General features: G+C 37.5%; 1 protein-coding gene and 1 long non-coding RNA gene across 3 annotated transcripts in view; one reads left to right on the forward strand and one right to left on the reverse strand.

Moving 5' to 3' along the window:
* TMTC2 (transmembrane O-mannosyltransferase targeting cadherins 2) overlaps positions 1 to 21,882 on the forward strand; it is a 416,958-nt gene that overhangs the window by 23,186 nt on the left and 371,890 nt on the right. The window lies entirely within an intron of this gene.
* LOC125171096 (uncharacterized) lies at positions 1,319 to 4,474 on the reverse strand. Its single transcript, XR_007154186.1, has 3 exons — positions 4,320 to 4,474; positions 2,645 to 2,833; positions 1,319 to 1,556 (listed from the first exon to the last, which is right to left on the reverse strand). It is a non-coding gene; the product is annotated as an uncharacterized LOC125171096 (long non-coding RNA).

Consider the following 21,882-nt stretch of genomic DNA (forward strand, 5'->3'; position numbering starts at 1 on the left):
AGTTGATGGCACTTTGAGAGCTTCTTTTTGCATATTATCTCATTTAGCTCTGCATAGCAGAGGCACCTCTAAATTCTGCTACGTGGCCCAGGTAATCTGCTAAATAGAGTGATACTCAAGCTACAATTTGGGAAAGGGGAATGGCAGTCATGGAGATGCTGTGGATTGACTCGCTTGCCGGAAGCCCGGAGACTGGCTCACACATTCAGAAAACTACAGGTTGTTCAGAATGACCAGTCTCAAGGATGTATTCTGGAGACCTGCCAGAGATGGAACTTACAGAAGCAAGGAGAAAGGAGTTTGTGATGGGCCCTGGGTGACAAGCTAAGGAGCTAAGCTGAAAGCTAGCGGGGAGCCCTTGAAGGAGAGAAATGATCAGGCTTGGATTTTAAGAGCGAACCCTCTGATGGAAATGGGATGGATAGACCAGAAGAGCCAGTTGAAGGCAGAACAGGTAGGAAGCTTTCGCACTAAATAAGGGGAAACATTGAGAGTTGTAACTAAAGCTGAGGGGATTAGGAGAAGGAAGCAAATTTGAGGGAGTAAAGAAGATTCTAGAACATGAAGATTGGAGAAACAATGGGTGAAGAAGTTTAGGAATTTGTTGAATTTCTGAGGATTGTGGATACTTTTAGTATTTCCTGTGTGAAGGGACATAGGAGGAAAGCAGTATTGAAGGGAAGGCTATAGAGTTTGGTTTGGGACGTGTTGAATTTGAGGGTCCACTGGCATAGGAACTGTGGAGGAGTTTCCAGAAAACAGGGGTAGGGTCTTACCTACTTTACAATTAGCGTATTGTGCACTCAATGTGTGCCAGCCAGGGTTCTAAGCACTTCACATAGATGATCTCATTTATTCCTTAGAATAGCTCTGTGAGGTGTAGGTATGATTATTGTGAGAAAAATGAGTCATAGCAAAGTTCAGTGACTTCACTAACGTTACATATTTAGAAAGTGGTGGAGTATCCTGTAATTCCGTTTATATGAAATGCCCAGAAAAGGCAGATTGGTAGAGAAAAGAGAAAGGAGAATAGTGGTTTCCTGAGAGTGAGAATGGGGGTGGATGTAAATACACGTTAGAGATCTTATTAGGGTCATGAAAATACTCTAACACTGATTATGGTGATAGTTGTACCACTCAGTAAATTTACTAAGAATCATTGAATTGTGCACTTGAAACGGGTGAATTTTATGATATAAAACTCTATAAAGTTGTAAAAAATAGTGTTCAGGGTTGGGATCATTATAAATGTTTTATTTTAGCTGTTGTTTTCACTTGGGCTATAATAGAAAAATGCTTTTAAAGATAGCAAGTCATGTTCAAGTGCTTCCTGGCACCCTGAAAATTGTGCCTGTAACTTAAAAAAAAAAGTATTTGTTTTTTTATGCCAATCTTTCAGTTTTTGCTTGATTACTACTGTCCGTGAAGCATTTTTCTGTTCCTGCTTGCACCTTGCTGGTTCGAAGCTCCTTTGGGATACAGGGCAAGATGACTAAGCTGTCTTCTGCCTGCTGCCTGCTCTCGTTTGCTCCTTCTCTTCCTTCTGCATTCAGAAACTGTGTTAGGGATGAGGAATTAAGCAACAACAACAAAAAGAAGATAATTAAAACATTCTCCTGTCACTGGCATTCTAAAATTAGATATTATAAAGAACTCAGTGGGGCTCTGAGTCTTCCCTCATAGACACAAGGGAGGTTCTGTATAGGATTGCTCCTCTGTGTATTGCCTTGGTTTTACGTTTTGGTTCATGGGATCTGAATATAGGTTGGGTACAACCTTGTTTAGAAAGTTCCCATTTTGTTATAGGCCATGAAAAGGATTCCTTGTATCCATATTTGCTATGATACCTTTAGAAGCAGATAATGGCAACAGAACCCAAGTCCTTCCTCCTCTCTTCACCTCTTAGTTCTGTCACATTATCATCATTTACTTTTATATTTTTCATTATGAAGTAGTATCTCAAATCATCCAATGTTATATAAAATGTAAAAGAAGAGAGATAATGGTGTTTTGCTTCTTCTGCTTTGTTTTACAAACCTTGGTGTCTAAATCATTTTTTTTTTTTTTCTTTTGGTCAAGTAAATCCAATTTTGAATGCAACAAAGACTTTTCTGGTTAATCTTTGGGAAATCTGGTACATGTTTGGGCAAAATGTCAACTTGATGTTTGAGTTTTCATACTGTGTTCTGAGGAGCAAGCTTTTATTTCTAATCCTCTGTTCTTATTTGTGTCATCAAATAATGGCACTGATTGCTGGTGGCAGATTAGAAATGATAATGATGCTATTATCAGAATTAGTGGACACTTGTCAAGTATTAGTGGCGCATTCATATTTGGATGCATTGGAATATTTGTAAATTGTTTCTGTGAGTGTCAGTTAAATGTGGGGGCAGATGTGTGGTAGGTACCTGGATTTATCACCAAATCTAAGTAGAATGTCTTTAAGGCTGTGCACTATGGTACCATATGCTGAATGGTTTATTAAATAGAAAACGATAAGGTTGACACATAAAACTGAAACTTTGTGATTGAAATGCCCATATGCCTTTTCTGCTTCTCACATACAAGCATTGCTTTCTACACAATTTGTTGAGGCAGGGTGGCAGAGGGAAGGAGATATATGTAGAGAGGAGATAGTATTTACCTGGCCCTGCAGAACAGAAATAAATATCTTCACATTTAAAGTCTCACAAATCTGAAGAGGAAGACGAGCGGGAGATTTAGACGGCTGGGCTGTTTGTGTTCATGAGGGAGAAGTGTATCACTTCCAGCCTGGAAGTTGAGGTCCTTCAAGCTGTTAGTGATGGAATTCTTCACCACATTGTGAACCTGCCTGCAAGACAAATTTATTATCTGTTTGCTGTTTTTACTTGCAAGAGTAACAAAGGATCATTTTTATATTGTGTGCTTTAAGAGGCTTATTATTTAGGCACCTAAATTGAACAAATAAAAACCAGCTCTTTAAAAAATTGGAAACAATTCGAAAATGCAAAATAAGACATGAGCTACACAAAATACTTTGAAATCTTCAGGGGACCTCTATTAATTATTCAGAGGGCATTCATTCAGTAAATTGTTTAGTACTGTCAATGTGTCAGGCATTTCGCTAGGTTTGAAGCTGTAAATCAGGTTTTTATTTATCCCGAATTGTGTTGCAAAAAAATACAAAGCAAAGGAAAACAGAATAAAACAGAAAACAGTTAGTTAGTAGCCAACAACCTAAAAATTAGGACACTTTATTCCTAGATTCATATTTGCAGCTTTCTTAATTTAAAACAAATTAAAAAGAATTTGACAACAGCAGGCTCATATTCCTGCATGGAACCAATTAGCAGGAGCAAAAGAGTGACTGCCCCCTCATTACCAGTTTTATAGATGAGACAACTTAAGAAACACAGTTAGGCAGTGTCCCCAAGGACGCAGACTGTATATTGTGGAGTTAGATTTCAAACTTCATCTCATCCAATTAAAAAACAAAAAAGTTCTTTCTGCTCTCTCATATTGTGGAGGTTGCAAAGCAAGATATAAACTAATATTTCCTACATTTGGCGATGCTTTAAATCTGTGAAACCTGAATTATACTGGTACACTCTAACAACCAACCTGTAAATCTAGGCAGGAGTTTAATTTCCTTTCAGAAAGGGAGCTGTTAGAGGCTCAGAGCATATCTGAAATCTACTAAGTGACAGTGTCCAGATTAGAACACAGGTCCCTGGCCTCAGGTGTTGGAGATTTTGGAATGCTCTGAAGATCACAGTTTGGCTAATAATCTGAATATTAAGCTCAAATTCAGAAAACGTGTTCTTCTTAGGTGTAGGATGAACCATATAACAGTGCTGTTTTGGTCAAGAGTGGTCAGAGATCAGCAATTTCATGTGGTTTAGTGAGTATTTCTGAAGAAGTACACCCAGTCACCAGTATGCTTGCTACATTGTACTTAATGTTTATAGAGATTTAACCTTTCATAGGAAAATGGAAATTGGGAGTTTTGGAGTTTATTAAGCAATTTATTAATATCCAAATTGAAGTTGTGGATTCCAACGAGCAGATTAAGCTTATAGATCTAGGATTTAGACTTGGCAAACACTATACTTTTTGTCCATTGTGGAGAGTTTAATTCTGTTGCTTACAAATATGAAACAGCACCTTTCCATTGTAGCATATATATTCAGGATATTGAGTGCTAGTATATAGCAATTACTACACTTCTATGGCTTTTGTTGCTATGGCTTTTGTTGATTATATTATAAGTAAGTCTGAATTACAAAATATAATAACAAGGTAAATAAGCAAAGACTTAAAATGAACAAAATACTCACTGAAAAAATGTCAACAGCCATCTCTTTACTTTGCGGATTGTAGACTTTCAGGGAATCTCTGTTTAAAGAATGAGTGAAAACCTCATGCAATACAGGTGCCACGACATTGGGTGAGTGCTTTTTCCTACTGTATACCCAAATTACTCATGTGGTAATTGCCGTTGGGCATGGGCCTGGTAGAGAAAATGTGATTCTGTCTCTTTATCACGATGTCATAATGTAGGGGAAAGAGCATAGCTTAGACTTCAGGTAAGCTTGGGTACGTGTTCTGGTTCCATTGGTTTTCTGTATGACCACAAGCAAGTTATGACTTGACTCTTATTTAACTGCATAATGGAAATGGACAATATCTGAAGGCCAGGGGAGTTTGAGATTCAGTGTGCAAAGTTCATGGTAAATAGTACAGGCTAGCTAAATGGTAGTTTTTATTGCTATTTTCATTGTTTGTTGAAATGATGTTTTTAGCAACATTTTAAAGTGATTCCAATTTTAAAATACAGTGATTGATTTACTTGATGTCTAAAATTTCATCTTTTCTGCCCTTCTTGCTCCCCACTTTTTTTTCTTTCTTTCTTTCTTTTTTTTGGTAATAGCTTTACTGAGATATACGATTCATCCCTATCATACAATTCACCCATTTAAGCTTGTACAGTGTACAGCTTTTTTCCATATGTTTATAATATTTTTAATAAAGATTATATATATTTAAGTTGTACAACATGATTTGATATACAGTTGACCTTTGAACAACCCAGGAGCTGGAGGGTCAATTCCCTGCACAGTCAAAAATCCAAGTATAACTTTTGACTCCCCCAAAACTTAACTACTGAGAGCCTGCTATTGATCAGAAGAAACCTTACTGATAAACAGTCTATTAGCACGTATATTTTATGTTATATGTATCACATACTGTATTCTTATAATAAAGTAAGCTAAAGAAAAAATGTTATTTGGAATCATAAGAGAAAATCCATTTACAATACTGTACTGTTTTTAAAAAATCTGCATATAAGTGGATCTGCACAGTTCAAACCCATGTTGCTCAAGGGCCAGCTGTACATATAAAGTGAAACGATTACTGTAGTCAAGCTAATTAACATATCCTCTCCTTACAGAGTTAACACTTTTTTGTGAGCGCACTCGAAATATACTTTTAGCATGTTTCCAGTGTTCAGTACAGTATTAAGCACAGTCATCATGCCTGTATATTTAATCTCGACTTATTTGTCCTGCATAGCTGCAGCTCTGGGCCCTTTGACCAACATCTCCCTATTTCCTTCCCTATCCCCTGGTCGCTGCCATTTTACTTTCTCTTTCTGTCATCTGATTTTCTTCTTATTTTAGGTCCCACAAATAAGTGAGATCATACAGTATTTGTCTTTCTCTGTCTGGCTTATTCCACTTAGAATAATATCCTCAGGGTCCATCCGCGTCTTCACAAAAAGCAGGATTTCCTGCTTTCTCATGGCGGAATAATACTCCACTGTGTATCTTCTTTATCCATTTGTCTGTCAAAGCCACTTAGTTATTCTGAATCATACTGCAATAAACATGGGAGTGCAGAGATCTCTTTGAGATCCTGATTTGACTTCCTTTGAGTATCTATACACAGTAGTAGGTTTTTAACGTATTCACAGATCTGTACAACTGTCATCACAATGCTTAGAACATTTTAATAACTTCAAAAAGGAATTCCATATTCTTTTGCTATCATTCCCTATATACTCATTCCCTTCTGTGTGGTGCAACCAGTGATCTTTCTTTTTATGTATATGTTTGCCAGTTCGGGACATATTCACATGCATGTAAATGGAATTATATGTAATGTTTTATGACTGGCTTATTTCACTTAGCAAAATGTTTTCAAGGTTCATCATATGTCATAGCATGCATTGGGACTTCATTCCTTCTTATTGCCAAATATTCCCTTGTATGAATATGCCACATTTTCTTTAGGCATTCATCAGTCGATGGATATTTGGGTTTCTATCTTTTGGCTATTGTGAATAGCGCTTCTATGAACACTCCTATACAAGTTTCTGTTTGAGTCCCTACTTTTAGTTTTTTGGGTATATTCCTAAAAGTGGACTCGCTGGTTTTGTGGTAGTAACACTATGTTTAAACAGTTGAGGGACTGCCAGACTGTTTTACAAAGTGGCTGCACCCATTTACATTCCCAGAAGCAATCTAGGAGTTTCCCATTTTCTCCACACCTCAACACTTGTTACTATCCTTTTCCTTGTCCTCCTAGTATGACAAGAAATGGTGTGTGTAATATGGTATCTCATTGTGGTTTTGATTTACATTTTCTTGACGGCTAGTACTGTCGAACATCTTTTGTATGTCTCCTTGTTATTTTATTGTGACTCTTGAATAAACCAAAAAGCTCTAACTTTTGTCTGATTTGTCTTGTCCAACTCCCAGTGGCCAGGGTTGGGGGTGGGGGTGGGGTGGGTGTTGAATGATGAATGTGCATCTAGAAAGCTCAGCAAAAGAAGATTTAATAAATGTTTCTTACTTCTGCTATATTTTAGCTATCAGATCAGGAAAGGAAAACAAGAGTAGAACTAATTGCTCATCAAGAGAGGAGTAACAAATATAAGTGGTTCCGATATGCATTTAAATTAGATTACATTTAATGAGAGGTTTTCTAAATGGAGTTAATTTGAAAGGACACATAAGTCATTGGGTTTAATCTGTGTACCTTTCAGTAAATAGCTACAATCCCTCCTCCTTCCTTAATTTCTGGTAAATAAAACTTACTCTTCAGAAGAGCATTTTACTTTCTTGTTCCTCATGATCTCTCTGAACAGCAGCTGCTGGGTGGGTTCACTAGTGTAATCCATCTGGTTAGAGGACAAAGTCACACTTTCCAGTTCCTTATGGACCAGAAAACATGGGCATTTTGACAAAGGAGCAGGGAAAGTAAAAAGGTTTTGTATTTGCTTTTTCTTGTAATAACTCAATTATGTTTTCATTTTGTTTTTTCTTTGCTGAAATAAATTCTACTTTGGTCACTTTCAATATTAAAATCAACAACAGCAACAACAACAACAACAGCAACAACAACAAGTAGTCATCTTTAGTTAGCTTCCTGCTGGATAGGGACTAGATCTGCAATTATGCATTGAACCTATTGTCTATAAAAAAGACCCTTGCATCCAACATTTGACTGTGAGATAATTTCTAAAAATAGTGGAGTAAGAAGATAACTGACCGATTTAGCACATGCTTTGAAAAAAATTCCAAGTTAATTTTGGTGAGAGAAGACAGAAATAGAGATTAAAATATTCAAGCTATTTAAACATTTATAGAAAAGTTAATGCCTTGCCCGGACAAAATTTCTAAGATTTCTGTAATGATATGTGTGGCCATTTGTATAAAGATGTACTATTTTTTTCAGAGTGCTTTTCCATTCAGTATTGTGTTGGCTTCTCACAAGAACTATGTGGTATAAATAGGGCAACAGTAATATCCTCACTTTAGAGCTGAAGAAATTGAGATCTTAAGATGGTAATGACCTATCCAAATCTGTCTTCTGGTTATTGATAGAGTGAGGATTTGAATCTGGCTCTACTGACATCATCAGCACTTTTTCTCCTGCACTCTGTGGCTGTTTCACTTTTGCTGGATTGCTTCTGGAAGAACTCTAAGGTTTTTTTCTTTGTATATTTTGCAAAATGTTCACCAGCTCTCCCACTCCTGCCATTATAAAGACTCTCCTAATGAATTATGCATCAGCGTTTGACTTAAAAAAGAAAAATCAAAGGACTTGGATTTAAGTAGTATTCTCACATGGAAACATACTACTTCTTACATGCTTTTCTTTTCCCCTAAAATTGTTTGTGAAAGAATGATTTAAATACTAATGTGAAGCCTCATATGATGTTGCCACCTCAAGAATATGTGATTTGCTAAGCTGCGGAAAGTAGTTTTAAAGAAAAATTAGCTTCAGTGGCATTAAAAAATTCTTGTTCTTTTCCCCCCAATTTCATCGACTGTCAATAAAATCCATCTTAAGAAGCAAAATGGATTTTGACAAGCAGTCCTCACTTTCTGCTGCAGGTTGTAATTGTCTGAATTTAACATGCTCCATCCGATTGATCTGTAAGACTGTAGAGTTTTCATGGCAGGTGTCTATTCATCGTGTCTTTGTGGTACCTGTTGTAGACTCTGACACATGGTAGGCACTCATCAAATATGTTCTGAATGAATGAATTAGGACTCGGTGGTTCATTATCTGATGTGAAGGAAGATCATAGTCACAGAATTAAAGAGAAATTTATAACTAATCATTATTAGACCTTAGGCCTTATAATTTGGTGCAGGAGAGGGTTTGAGGCTGAGACTAACTGGTGCAGGTAAGTTGCTCAGAGGCAGGGGTTCTCCTTGGCAGAGGAAGGTTGGAGGAGTGGAAGTTTCCATTTGTTTCTATTTAGAAATTCCCACTGTATCCTGAAACCAATATTGCACTCTGTTAACTAACTAGAATTTAAATAAAAACTTGGAAAAAAAAATTCCCACTGTAGTTTTCTGCTTTTGGTGAGCTGTGGTTGTGCAAGGTGTTCTGAGAGATGGGATCCATATGGCCTTTTCGGCATTACCAAACCAACGTACAGGTTAGAGTATATTACAGAGCATCCTAGGATATCTGAAAACACATCTAGTCTGCTCTGTGCATTGAAAGGCAGAGTGTAGGCTTTCTCTAAGTAACCAATTGAGTGTTGTCACTTACATCTTAGAGGCCCTGGATAAGTCACTTAATTTCTCTGAGTTCCAGCTTCCTTATCAGTCAAATGATACAAAGACCTTTGGATTTGTTATAAGAGTTTGCTATTATTATAATTTGTTATGAGAGTGAGTGATAATATAAAAAAAATATTGTCCAGTTTCCTCCTGACATAACTCAGGTTTGAGTGTAGGGCATTGAGACTGTGCAAGGTAGACTGGAAATTCAGAAATAATCCTTTATTAATTTTGGAGTCTTAGAAAGTACCCTGGTGTCCTTTAAGAACCTATCATTACCTTAGGAGGACTGAAGGGAGATTGGCTGTTTAGTCAGAGCCTCTCACCTGTCAGGCTTAAATAGGAGTCACATAACAATATGCTACTTGTTAGACTTGAAGGACATAAAAATGTTGTATGGAAACTTGGAAGGAGACTGCTAATCAGTTGTCAAGGGTATATTCCGTCATAAATCTTTTAGCGATAGATTGGTATGACTCTCTAAGAACATATGGCCATTATTGTGTGATGTTATTATCTCATATTGTGTTTCTCATAGATAGTAGCATCCATTTGTACTTCCCTGGGAAAAATATTCAGTAACTTCATGACCTTTGACAATATTCATGTTCAGACAATAAACACCTCTGGGCTGCTAGTGTCCAGGAGATGATACATGCAAACCATAGAGCATCACGAAGTTAGGGAAGATAAAGGCAGTTGTGAGATGATCACCTCACATTTTTGAGACCTCTTACTATTAATTATCCAGAATCTCAGAGTGTTCCTTTCCAGTAGGAGGAGAGCAGGAAGGGGAGTTACAAACTAGATGTAGAGCAAGAGGCCTCTCCTTGTTCAAAAAAAGTGTTAGTAAAGAGTTGGTTGTTATTGTTGTTGTTTTTTAAGTCATCAGTAGAGAATATTTTTGGAAGGCATCCAGATTTGGAAGTGGGGTCAGGGGAGAATATTTTTTCAAGAGATCTTGCTAATCTGGATAATCAAAATAAGTTTTCTTTTCACCACTTTTCCACTTTTTTATTTTCTGTCATCTTTGTAATACCTGGAGGTGTCTCCATTAAGTGTGAATTTATTTGTACTGGATATTAACTTTCTTTTGAACAAGTAGCATTAGAAAATGGAAATTATGATTTATGGATTTTGGGACAAGTAGTTCACAAGATTCTTATTAAGATAACATGTCAAGAAAAATTGTTCTGGATGTCTCTGCTGTTGTTGACTGGAAGTGGTTCCCAGTTGTTAAAAGTGCACACAGATTGAGATGAAAAGCATAGGGGAGGCCCTAGATGACTGAAGATGTGCAGGAAGCATGCCTACCACATGGTAATGGGATGGTAGTGACACTTGTGGTTCTTTTACCTAGCAAAAACAAACGAACAAACGAACAACATTCCTTGAGTGTTTCCTAAGTGCCAGGTATAGACCTAGGTTCTTTATATACAATGCTCCTCATTTCCCAGTGACCCTGATAGGAAAGTTCTGTTGTTACCTGTATTTTACAGATAGAGAAAGTAAAGCTCCCGGATATTATGCAATTTGCCCAGGTCACATAGTTAAAAAGTGACAAAGGCAGAGTTTGGGCTCAGTCAGTTATCCCATACGGCTGAAATGCTGTGTATCCTTGGGAAGCCTCTTTCCTTTCCTGATGTGCAATTGAGTGACCTGTTAAATAACGAAAGTCTGTTTTCTTTGTGTCTCTTCTAATTCTGATCTTTTGTGTTGGCTTTCCTGACAACACTTTGTGACATTTATTTTATTTTTCATTATAGAAAATAGAAAATAAAATAGAGGAATTAAATTGTAATTCTAGCACCTCAAGCATATAATCAGTCTTAACCCTTTGTTCTATTTTCTTCTAATCCTTTTCAACGTATGTATTGATTTGTTTCTTCTGCTGAGACTAAACTACACTATTTATTCAAAGCCTTTGCATCCAACTCTTTGGGTCTTCAGATTTTCTATGTTATTCTCTTATATTGGTGTGACATAATCTCCTCCAGAGATGCCTGGCATCTTATTCCCAAGACAGGGGATCCACAACTTAAAAAAAAAATGCTTTTTTTATTTTTAAAATTTTTTTAACATTTATTTATTTTTGAGAGACAGAGATGGAGCATGAGTGGGGGAGGGATAGAGAGAAAGGGAGACACAGAATTTGAAGCAAGCTTCATGCTCTGAGCTGTCAGCACAGAGCCTGATGTGGGGGTCAAACCCACAAACCACGAGATCATGACCAGAGCTGAAGTTGGACACTTAACTGACTGAGCCACCCAGGTGCCTGTTAGAAAAAAAACATGTATTTTTGGGACACCTGGGTGGCTCAGTTTGTTTAGTGTCTGACTCGTGGTTTCGGCTCAGGTCATGATCTCACAGTTCGTGGGTTCAAGCCCCACGTCGGGCTCTGTGTTGACAGTGCAGAGCCTTCTTGGGATTCTTTCTCTCTCCCTCTCTCTCTGCCCCTCCATCCCACGTCTCTCTCACTCTCAGAATAAACAAATCTTTAAAAAAAAATATGTGTTTTTAATTCAGGCTTCACCCAGAAACCTGAGAAGGAGGGCAAGAAATCACTCCCTAATGCAACTCCACGGTGTCAGGATAGCCAACAAATCAAAACAAACAAACAAACAAACAAAACCCAAAAAGCACCGAAGTAGAAAGTAGAGAAAGAAAGGAAGAAAATGAAATGGCAGAATACTAAGCAGCTGAACAACTTGTAGCTGAGGGTTCGAGCTACAGGACAAGAAGTTTGCACCTTCATAAGCGCAACCTTTTAACACTCTTGAGACAGAGCTCTGAGAGCCGTGATTAAGGATCTGCTCTGGTCTTCGTCACCTCATTGGCTGTTCCTCCACCGGTCCCTGATGGTCTCTAGCATTTACAACAACACATTGGAGTAGCTGGCAATGGCAGGCCCTCCTGTGCTCCCGTGGCCCCCGGCATCACTTACCTCACTGGAGTGCCTGGTTCTCTGCTGGCCTTCTGGTTGCGCGAGCATTGCTAATAGAGATGAAGTCCTATTCGGTTTTGTCTTTTGTGTACCCCCAGAGCTTATTATACAGTAGGAACTTTATTACTTAAAACTGGCTTGAGATTATTTAACTTTCTTAATTTTTAGGAAAAGTTTGTTTTGATTAAAATAATCCTTCTAATTTGAAAAGTCAAAAGTACTACGAGGCTTTTAATAAAAAACAGACCCTCCTTCATTCACTCCCTGTTTTAGAGCTGCGTTTCCCCAAAACGGCCACTTTTCATCTCTTCGAGCTTTACTTCTGCTGTAAGTATCTGTGCACTGGAATAATAAGAGGGTGGCCCTAAGGCCACTCGTCACTTAGGTGCCTTTCAAAAAGAATTGGTGATGGGTATGCAGCTGGCAACGCTCTGTCCGCTTTGAGCAGCGCTGACTTTAGGGGAGACAGATTTTCAGGTCTCCGGGAGATGCTTGCTACTATTGACCGTTCTCTTTAACCCATGTGCACAGAAGTGAACACCCTTAGCCTACCCTGTTTTGTACAGTTGTGTAGCACATGAATATTCTTCAGTGAAGGTGCTAGTTGAAGAGTGAGGTGGTCAAGTCATCTCAGAATCAGAAGCAGAGGAATGAGAAGATAAATTTAATGGAGCCATCCTGAAAAGAAAGCTGCCTATACATCAGTCCCCTTTGCATTACTGCGGGCAGCTTCTCTTTTAAAAGTCTAACGGGCACACTTTGCAAAGTGAGATCTACTTGGAAATTGTGGCTCACATTTTCTAGGGAGGTTAAACGAAGAAGTGAGGCATAGAGATAACTATTTTGTCTTTTCAACTATATAAGTTATTCTGATTAATGTGTTGGCACATGGAAAACTGTTGCATTCAGAGTAGCTAGCGGCTTTTTCTAGTAGCTTGTGGAGAAGCAGACATCTTCAATAAGGTAATTATTTTAAGTGCATCTGTAGCTATGTAATGTGCACATGTGTTTGTAATTACAGTTGGCGAATTTAGAATCAAGTGCCAGATTTATCGGTGTTTATATATTCAGCAAATGAAAAAATCTATTTAATATTGGCTGCTACCTTTACAAATGTGCATTGTTTCAGAGTTTGCAAAGCACGCTCCTTGATAGTTGTCACCACTTAAATTTGCTGTGTAATATGTAGCACAGAAGATTGCGTCGGGTAACCTAACAAGCTTATCGCTGAACTGAGCAAATGTTACTTTGTAGGTTGCCAACATGGGGCTCCAGAGTGTCTAGCCGTGTGGTGGTAAGACTTGGCATGTAGGAGTTCAGGGTTTTTTCTCATCTTTTAAAGAAAGAAAATTATACGTTAGTGAGTACAGTAATATTTTCAGTAAGTAGAAATAACATGCTGTCAGGACATAATTTATGAGAAGTATTTAGTAGGCCATATACAAATTTTAGAACAGTGGGAATTTTTGGCTAGAAATTTATAGCAGTTTGCTCTTAACTAAACTCCAGGCATCAGAGGCCTGCATTTAAATACTTCATATGTACATTAATTTGTTTACTTACCAATTTGTTGAAGTTTTAGGCTTTCATATAAATAACAGGCCCTTTTTTTGGGCAAAGTCAAGAAAAATAACATGTAGGATTTGGTGCAAGTAATGTCTTACATAAACAGTTTAGTTATGTGTGTGCGCACTGCAGTGAGATTGCTGTGTAATCAGGAACTGGTAAACCAAGGAAGTGTGTAGCTGGCGAGGTCCTATTTTGTAAGGAGTGGTTTATGTAATAAATGACTAAATGGCTCTGCTTTAGTTCTCGGATCACGCTAATATATGCAGAAACAACATAGAGCCAATTCTTGATTAATAGGAAGTTTACCTAATTTGTAAGTCATGAGGGCTGCCCCTTTTTCTCCTTGTTCCTTGCCTCCTCTGCTTCCCCTCCTCATTTTCATAACTGCTTGGAAAAGGTTTGGGTGGGAGAATGATGAGGATTTATCTGGTCGTGATTTCGGCTGATGTTGTTGGAAACTAGGAATGGTTCAAGTGTCTTGCTGGTGTTAAACTTCAGAATTAGTCCTATATGTATTAAAAAAAAAATTGTTCAGCCTTCTTTACCAAAAGCAATTTCAAATTGACTCTGGTTCTGGAAATTTAAAATTCTGTATCAGGCTTTACTATCAATTTTTATACAGATTCTTGTCAGAGTAAATGTCTCAATGGGGCTTCTCCCCCCCGCCCCCCCCCCCTCACCCCAGGCTACTGTTTTCTGGAAGAACAGCTATCCTCCCTGCACTTTGGTTCTCATGATCTTTTAAGGCTCAATGAACAAAGAACACAGTAGTTACACACAGACAGATGAGGACTAATTCAGATTTCCAGCTGTGTGGAAGCATGGGTTAGCTGTATTTCTGTAGGTCACACAATTAACTAATTTTATAGTTCTAATTTGGAATATTCCAGGACCTACGCAAAACACTGTTCGCTGGAGCTTAGAAACTGATAAAACGTAGTTTCCTCTTGGGTGCCATCTGAACAGGGTTAATTGCCCTAACAGGACCCTTTTGGAAGGAGTTCCAAAGCATGGATACTAATATCAGCATCACTGTGAGATGTCAGTGGGCTGTATTCACATAATTAAAGCAATTAAAGGCATCGATTAATATAGAAGAAAACTTTTAAGAATTTTTAAATTTTCATCATTTTTAGAAAGAATCTCTTTATTTTCTTCAAAATACTTTCCCTGTTCATTTTGCTTATATTTATACAGTTAAAGCAAGTTGAATAATGGAAACTATGCAATTAAGAAAGGATGGATATGGGATAAGATCATTTAAGTCTGTTGAATTGTAAGGAATTCCTTGCTGTGAGGTGAGGGTAGCATGTAGGTTTAAGGATACCAAAAGTCATCACAGATTTTAGTGCTATTTCAGTTCAGTAGACATGTATTGAGTACCTACTGTGTTACTAGGTAATAAAATTCTGATTAATGGGATTCACAGATGAATAAACACACTGTGTGCGTGCCAGCTGCCTCCTTGTGCAGAGTTTAGGGTTATGAAGTCCACAGTTAGCAGCTTGTTCAGTGATTTCAGTTTTCTTCTTTTGTGTGTGTGTGTGTGTGTGCACGCGTGAGGGGGGTTAATATACCTTTCTAGGAAGTATTTACAGGCAGTCAATCTAAGTGATTAGTCTTACTTGATATTTTTTCTTCTGGTAAATGACATGCCTTTGAGTATAGGTAGGTAGAAGTTGTTTTGAGGGAAGTTTTCTAAGAGATTATGATTTTGACTGTTACGCCAATAGCAAAGAAGAAGCTAGAAGACAGGGCAGTTGGAGTCCAGAGAAGTAAGAAACATGGTGACATGAAGGAGATTTTGTCTGTCTTCTTTGTGGAGGATATAATGCCAAAGGCATTCTGTGTGTAAACTTGTGTAGTTCTTTGTAGATTATACAGTGAGGCTGAGCATATATCCAAGGAAATATCTCAAGTTTACATAGTCATGGAACTGGTCTTTAAAACTGTGTGTTTCTTCAGTTGCATACCAGGGTATAAAATGGCAAATTTTAGCCCACGAATATTCACTGAGGCCCAGGTCAGATGCAGGTTGCTTCCTCCTCGTCATTGCTGTCACTGTCTTACAATTTTATTAAAGAACTAGCGTGTGCACTCATTCAGTTCTTCAACGTCAGCTGAGTGCGTAGAATGAGTCTGGCCTTGGGCAAGTCACCCCAAGGTGTGTGGGTAAATCCCTAGTCTTTTGATAAGAAGGAGCTCAGATGAACAGATAATTGTGCTTTGTGATATTATGATGTTATGCAGTGGTTGATATATGTTTTCTATTGCCATGTAAACAGTTACCATAAGTCTGAGCAGGCTTGGTTGTGTTCTCTGCTTGGGATCTAACAAGGATTAAGTCCAGGTATCAGCTAGGCTTTTACCTGAAGGCTTGGGGAGAGATGTGTTTCCAAGCACATTCAGGTTGTCAGCCGAATCCAGTTCCTTGTGGTTGTAGGTCAGAGGCTCTCATTTTCTTGCTGTCAGCTGGCGGTCGGTCACTCTCTGTTCCTAGAGGTCACCCACATTCCTTCAAATGAGGCTCCCTCCATCTTTAAAGCCAGTAGTGGTGTGCCAAGTCCTCTGGTACTTTGAATCTTTCTGACATCCTTTCTATCATCAGCCAGAGAAAACTTCTTGCTTCTGAAGGGCTCATGTGATCCGGTCTACACCCTTTTGCCATAATCACAGGATTCTCCGGGGGCAGAGATCATGAGCGTCATCTTAGAATCTTGCTCACCAGAGTTGTTACTGGAAAATGAAGAGAGGTTTAAAAATGGCTTCTTGGAGTTGGTGATAACTGAGCTGGAGGGACATACAGTTGGGTTAAAGTCCAAGTCTCCACTTACTGGCTTTGTCATTATTATCCAACCAATATTTACTGGGGGCCTGTGTTAGGAGCAAGTTACTGCACTCTCAGAGACTCATTTTCCTCAGTCACAAATTGGGAGACCTATATTTACTTTGAAGGGTTCTTGAGAGAATTAGAGATAATATAATTAAATACCTGACAAAGAGCGGTGCTCATCCATGGAGCTATCAAGAGGGTATATTGCCTTGAGCACAAAATATTACGAGGTGGAGAAGGTTAGTGCCAAAAACTCAGTAGTAAGATAAATTACATGCTAGGCAATATTTTAAAAAATAAAGTTAATGCAAAAAATCCATAATGAACCAAATATCAAAATAAATAACACTCCTTGTGCTGAGCCATACTGTGGTCTAAGGCAAAAGGAAGTCAGTGATACTGATCCTATCTTTATTTAAATATTATTTTGTTCTAACTTGGATTTTTAAAAATAGTGTGTTAATTTCTCTATCTCGATGCTGAGTTTTAAATTTTGCACTCAAGATGAAAGCCTTTGTCACCATACCCTAGCCCTGGCCTTGTTCACTTGGTAGAAGGTTTTTCTTTTCCCTTTTGGGACCTTGGAAATCGGCAATAGAGCGTAGAAGTTACATAGATGGTACAAAAAATTTAGTCAGAGTCACACTTCACTTTGAAGATGGTTTTTGACTACATGTAAATATTATTTTAGGTTATCATCCTGTCATTGTTCTCAGTAGTTCTTCCATTTCTTCATGTATTAAAAGAATGACCAACAATTGTCAAGGCGATTGACTTATTTTTTTTTTTTAATATGTACTATGTGGAAAGTACAGAATTCTTTTTTTATTTTGGAGTTGCTTTAAACATCTTTGAGTATCAATAAAGTCCCATTAGAGTGTTCTAATAACGGATCTGTCAGTTTTGACTTTTTTGTTTAATTCCTCTCTAATTTCAGTGGCTTTGTAATCGTTCTTTTTAGCTCTTGAGTTTTATTATGGGTGCTTTCCAGTAATGTAAGTGGTTAGGGCAACTGACATATAATATCAGAATGACTTTTTTATTGCAAATCTGTGCTCTATTGTGTTTTCCTTCCACAGCCTTGTCAGAAAAGGCTAATATTTTCTATGGTCTGGGCATTATTCCCATGGTGGATATTTAGTCCTGTGATTGCTGTATTATTGCTAGCATTTTAACATTTCTAAGAAGTACAAACCAAGATGCCGCTTGTTATTTTGAATGTATTCCAAACAATAGACTTTACCTAAGAATAGATAGTTGGAAAAGGAAAACATTGCTTCTGACTAATACAAGCTCAAATGAAGTCTTTGACTTTAATGAAGGTTGCAGTTATACAGCTTTTATGACATGCTAGAAAAATTTATTAATCTCCCTTTTAGCTTACAAATGAACAAATGCCCCACATTTACACACTCATACACCCATGATTTCAGACATTCTTAAATCCTGTAAAATGTGAGCAACCCAAAAGCAGTTGGAATTTATGACCATAAAATAAAATGTCCATCAGGGGAGGTCATATTAATTAATCTGAGGGAAATCTGATACTTCCATTTAAAAATTGTTCTGAATGGTTATAAGCATTAAGTGACTAATGCCATGAGTGCTTTCCTTAATAAAATTTTGACTAGAATTGTAAAATTATGGTGTTGTTTAATCTCCATCCTTTTGAGAAACTTAAATCACACTGATGTCATGATAAATTTAAATAGCAGTCAATATAATACAATTGAGCCAAATTTCTTTCTATATTTTTGCAACTGAACAGTCTTAACACATGCTTTTTTTTTTTTTTTTTGAATATCACATGTCACTAGTAGGAGAGTAATGTTAATAATTAAAATTGTTATGTGCAGCTCTGTTTAGATATGAATTTGAACCTACACCCAAAACATCCACATTGTGGAACTAGAGGGTTCTGTTTACCGCTTTAAAGCAACCACTCTGTAGGGAACTTTTAAAAATAGCTACATTATTAATATATTTATTTAAAATGGCAGGCAGCTCTCTCTACCCCAGGAAGGGAGCAGGAAGTAGATGCCACTGTAAGCAACATAATAGGCTTGTTTCTTAGTTTTGTTTGTATACATATTGCAAATTGTTCAGGAAATATAAATGGATAAATAGTCGGAAGTGAAAGATGATAAACATGGAAATTTTCAACTACAGCTTTGACTGTAAAGAAATTTGACGTTGCTTTAAATCTGTGATGCTCAAGCTTGCCCATAGCAAGCCATGAACAACCTATTGAGCTATTTTGTATGCTTTTTAAAGGAATATTTTACCTTTCTAATGCCTAACTACCAGAGCCCAACAGGAGATAATTCCTTGATGTTTTTGTGAGGATCACATTCAACAGAAAGTATCTTAGGCAATGACGTAGAATAATAAATATATGTTGGGAGAAAGGAAGAAGGCCCATTGGTGTGCAAAGCAAGCTTTAAATTCTTTCTCAGCTTTGCCAGTAGTAATTTTCTAGGAGTCATCAGGTTACTGTGGTATTTTTATTTTTGCCTTTCTTAGAAATTTCTAATAGTTCCAGTTTAAACAAAGTAGTATAAATCGTTTGATCTAGTATAATTAGGTAATTTTTCTTTCTCTTCATTTTGCAAGTTTGAAAAGGACAAATGGCAGAAATTACTATGTTCTGTTAAAATAGCATCCCAAGGGACAAACCTGTATTATATCTAGTAAACAAATGAAAATGGCTTCATTATTCATAAAACCAGATGCCTTAGGGGAATTTATTTTTATCTTATGGTTTAACTACTTTATCGGAATTCTCTTCCTACCTTTCATTTAGTTTAGGAAAATATTTCTTTTGATTTTGAATAAGAAGACTGATCTGTTGCCTTTTAAATTTTGTAATCACTTACTGAGGGACAGACATTTGCGTTCCAAATGAATGCACAGAATTGTTAATAGTTACTTGTTTTTCTTCTTAAATAGACAGAAACAACAAGTTGGCTCTTATGTTTGTTTTAGTTTTATAGTGTTTTTCAAGTTTTAATGCTGTAAGATAAGTTTTAAGAACAGGGAACGTTTTCCTCTGAGTCACTTGGGATAAATTGTCTGTTGACCTAGTAGGAAAACATAATAGTTGAAAATGTGTTCATTCATATGAAGTGAGAATTCCAGATCATTTACCACCAAATATTTAAACACTCTGAGGCTCTTATGGGAAAGAAGAACCAGTTATTATTGTTAATTATTTTAATGTTGGTGGTAGCTGTTTTGATCAGTGATGAAAAAAATTAGTAAAATGATCCTTAGTAAGTCTGCTCCTTAATTAAAAATGGTACATAGAATGGTGTTTGATAAATGCTTGTCCTGTGAATGATTAAGGCAGTGATTATAAGAATCAGAGTGGCCAGTGTGCTAAACAGTGCCAGATATATGCGTTGAACACTAGAATTTGAGTAAGACATATTTCTGCCTTATAAGCGCTCAGATTCCCTAGCCTCTTGGTGGGTAGATGTGGCCATATGATTTAGTTTCGGATGTAAGTAGAAGAGATGTGTGTAACTCGATAGGCATCATTTTCTTTTCTCTTCCTGCTGGCTGGAATATGGGTGTGATGGTGGGATCAAGATGGCCCCAAAGGGATACCATGAGTTGAATATAGCAGAGCAAGAAGATAGGAGTCTGTCTGGGTCCTAATGTCAGGGACCTGTATTTCTGGCACTAGACTCTGTATTTATGTAGATGGAATGAAATCCCATCTTGTTTATGCTACTGTTATTTTGGAATTTCTACTTATTTTTGCTGAACTTAATCCTATGTTAAGATCTAATGAGACAAATGTAATCATTGGTCAGGAAGCTAGGTAGGCTAAATGAATTGAATAATGGATATAATTATTCCATCTGTTAGGAATAGGTGGATATAATTAAGGCAAGAATCCAGGGTTATCCATCTTTATGTGGATACAAGATGCTAGATAGGAATCCAGGAAGACTGACTTCGAAAACCTTAAAGGAAAACAGTATTGGAAAGAGTACTACAGTTGGCTTTACAAAACCTGTGTCCTACAGCCAGGATTGCTGTTTACTATTTAGTGAGCCCTGGTTCCTCCAACTATGAAACATACTTTTGATGGTTAGAAAGATAAAATGGAACATGGATGGTGAATTGCTTTGTAAACCATATTCTGGGTAATTAGCACATTGAACATGTACAGCTCATAGGATGGAATCATAATGCAAACTTGAATCGTGCTTCCTGCTATCCATTTAAAATATTCAGAGGGTAAAGTTTATTCCCTGTTATTAATGAAAATCCTAGCAAGTCCTTTGACTTTTGTGGTGGTACTAGAAAGCCTTATAATTCCTTTAAATTGCAATTATCGTCTTTTTTTGGGAAATAAATCTTTGTCTCTGGTAGACATTGTAGAAGGGAATCTCCATTCTGGAAGGGTAGATGTGATGGGCTTTTCATTCATTTCATTCATTGAACACCTACTATGTAGCAGGCATAGTTCTAGGCTTTGTGGAGTATAGCAAGTGACAAGGCAGAAACTCCTGCTTCTTGGAGCATACTTCTACTGGCTACTACTTTATTCCTTGCTAATTTTTTCTCCATTTACTGGCTGCTGTCATAGACTCTTCTGTGCTATAAGAACAGTATAAAGTGTCCACAGGAAAGTTCTAACTTTAGGTTATGTATTCACACTGGCTTTGCACACTCTGGATCCAGCAGATATCCAGAGCTAACTCATTTTCTTACGGGTGTGTCTGAATCCATCAGAGCCTCCCCTGCTGGGACCCTCTGACCAAAGCTCCCCTGGACTGTTTTGTTTTTCCCTGTGGCTGACATTTTCCCATCAGCCCTTGTTTTTTGGTGATCTGAGTCATTGTCTTTCTCTGTTGGTGACCCTACCTGAGAGCCTTGTTAGAAATGGTTCAGAATGGCTCCAAGCTGGCTCTTCCTTCTGCCAGACCCACGGCTATAATCCATGTCTTTGCCCATCTTTGACCTCCTCTTAGAAAGGGGAACCAGCCAGTGCTTCCCAGATACAGCATTCTTTTGTGTTGCAGCAGGCTGATATTTCTTAGGTTGGGGACACCAGTAAATTGTGGCTTCCAACTATGGGACAATAAAATAAGCTTTCAAGGTGCCCTTGAGGTTTCTTTCTATTGAAGTGAAAGAGGTAGCACTCATTCCTATTCTCCTGTTACCTGATACTTTTGTACCCATTAAATCAGCAAGGGTGCCTACTTCAAAATTTGCATTTTAGTTTACACCTCCCTGTTTATCCGATATTTATCATCTGAGGCCTGAACTAAAACTCTTATTTTAATATCCACTTACACATACTTTTCAAATGTAAAAGTTGTTTATTTGTATTCTGTCTCAAGAGGGCTTTCCTAGGGGTAGCATTGCTGTTTTTGAATTTCAATGCTTGGCTAAATTACTTAATCTTGGCCCAGATGTACAGAGAAAATGGGAGCTTTTTTATTACTCTGTTAACT

Source organism: Prionailurus viverrinus, chromosome B4 (genome assembly GCF_022837055.1).
Source record: "Prionailurus viverrinus isolate Anna chromosome B4, UM_Priviv_1.0, whole genome shotgun sequence".
Classification (NCBI taxonomy): domain Eukaryota; kingdom Metazoa; phylum Chordata; class Mammalia; order Carnivora; family Felidae; genus Prionailurus; species Prionailurus viverrinus.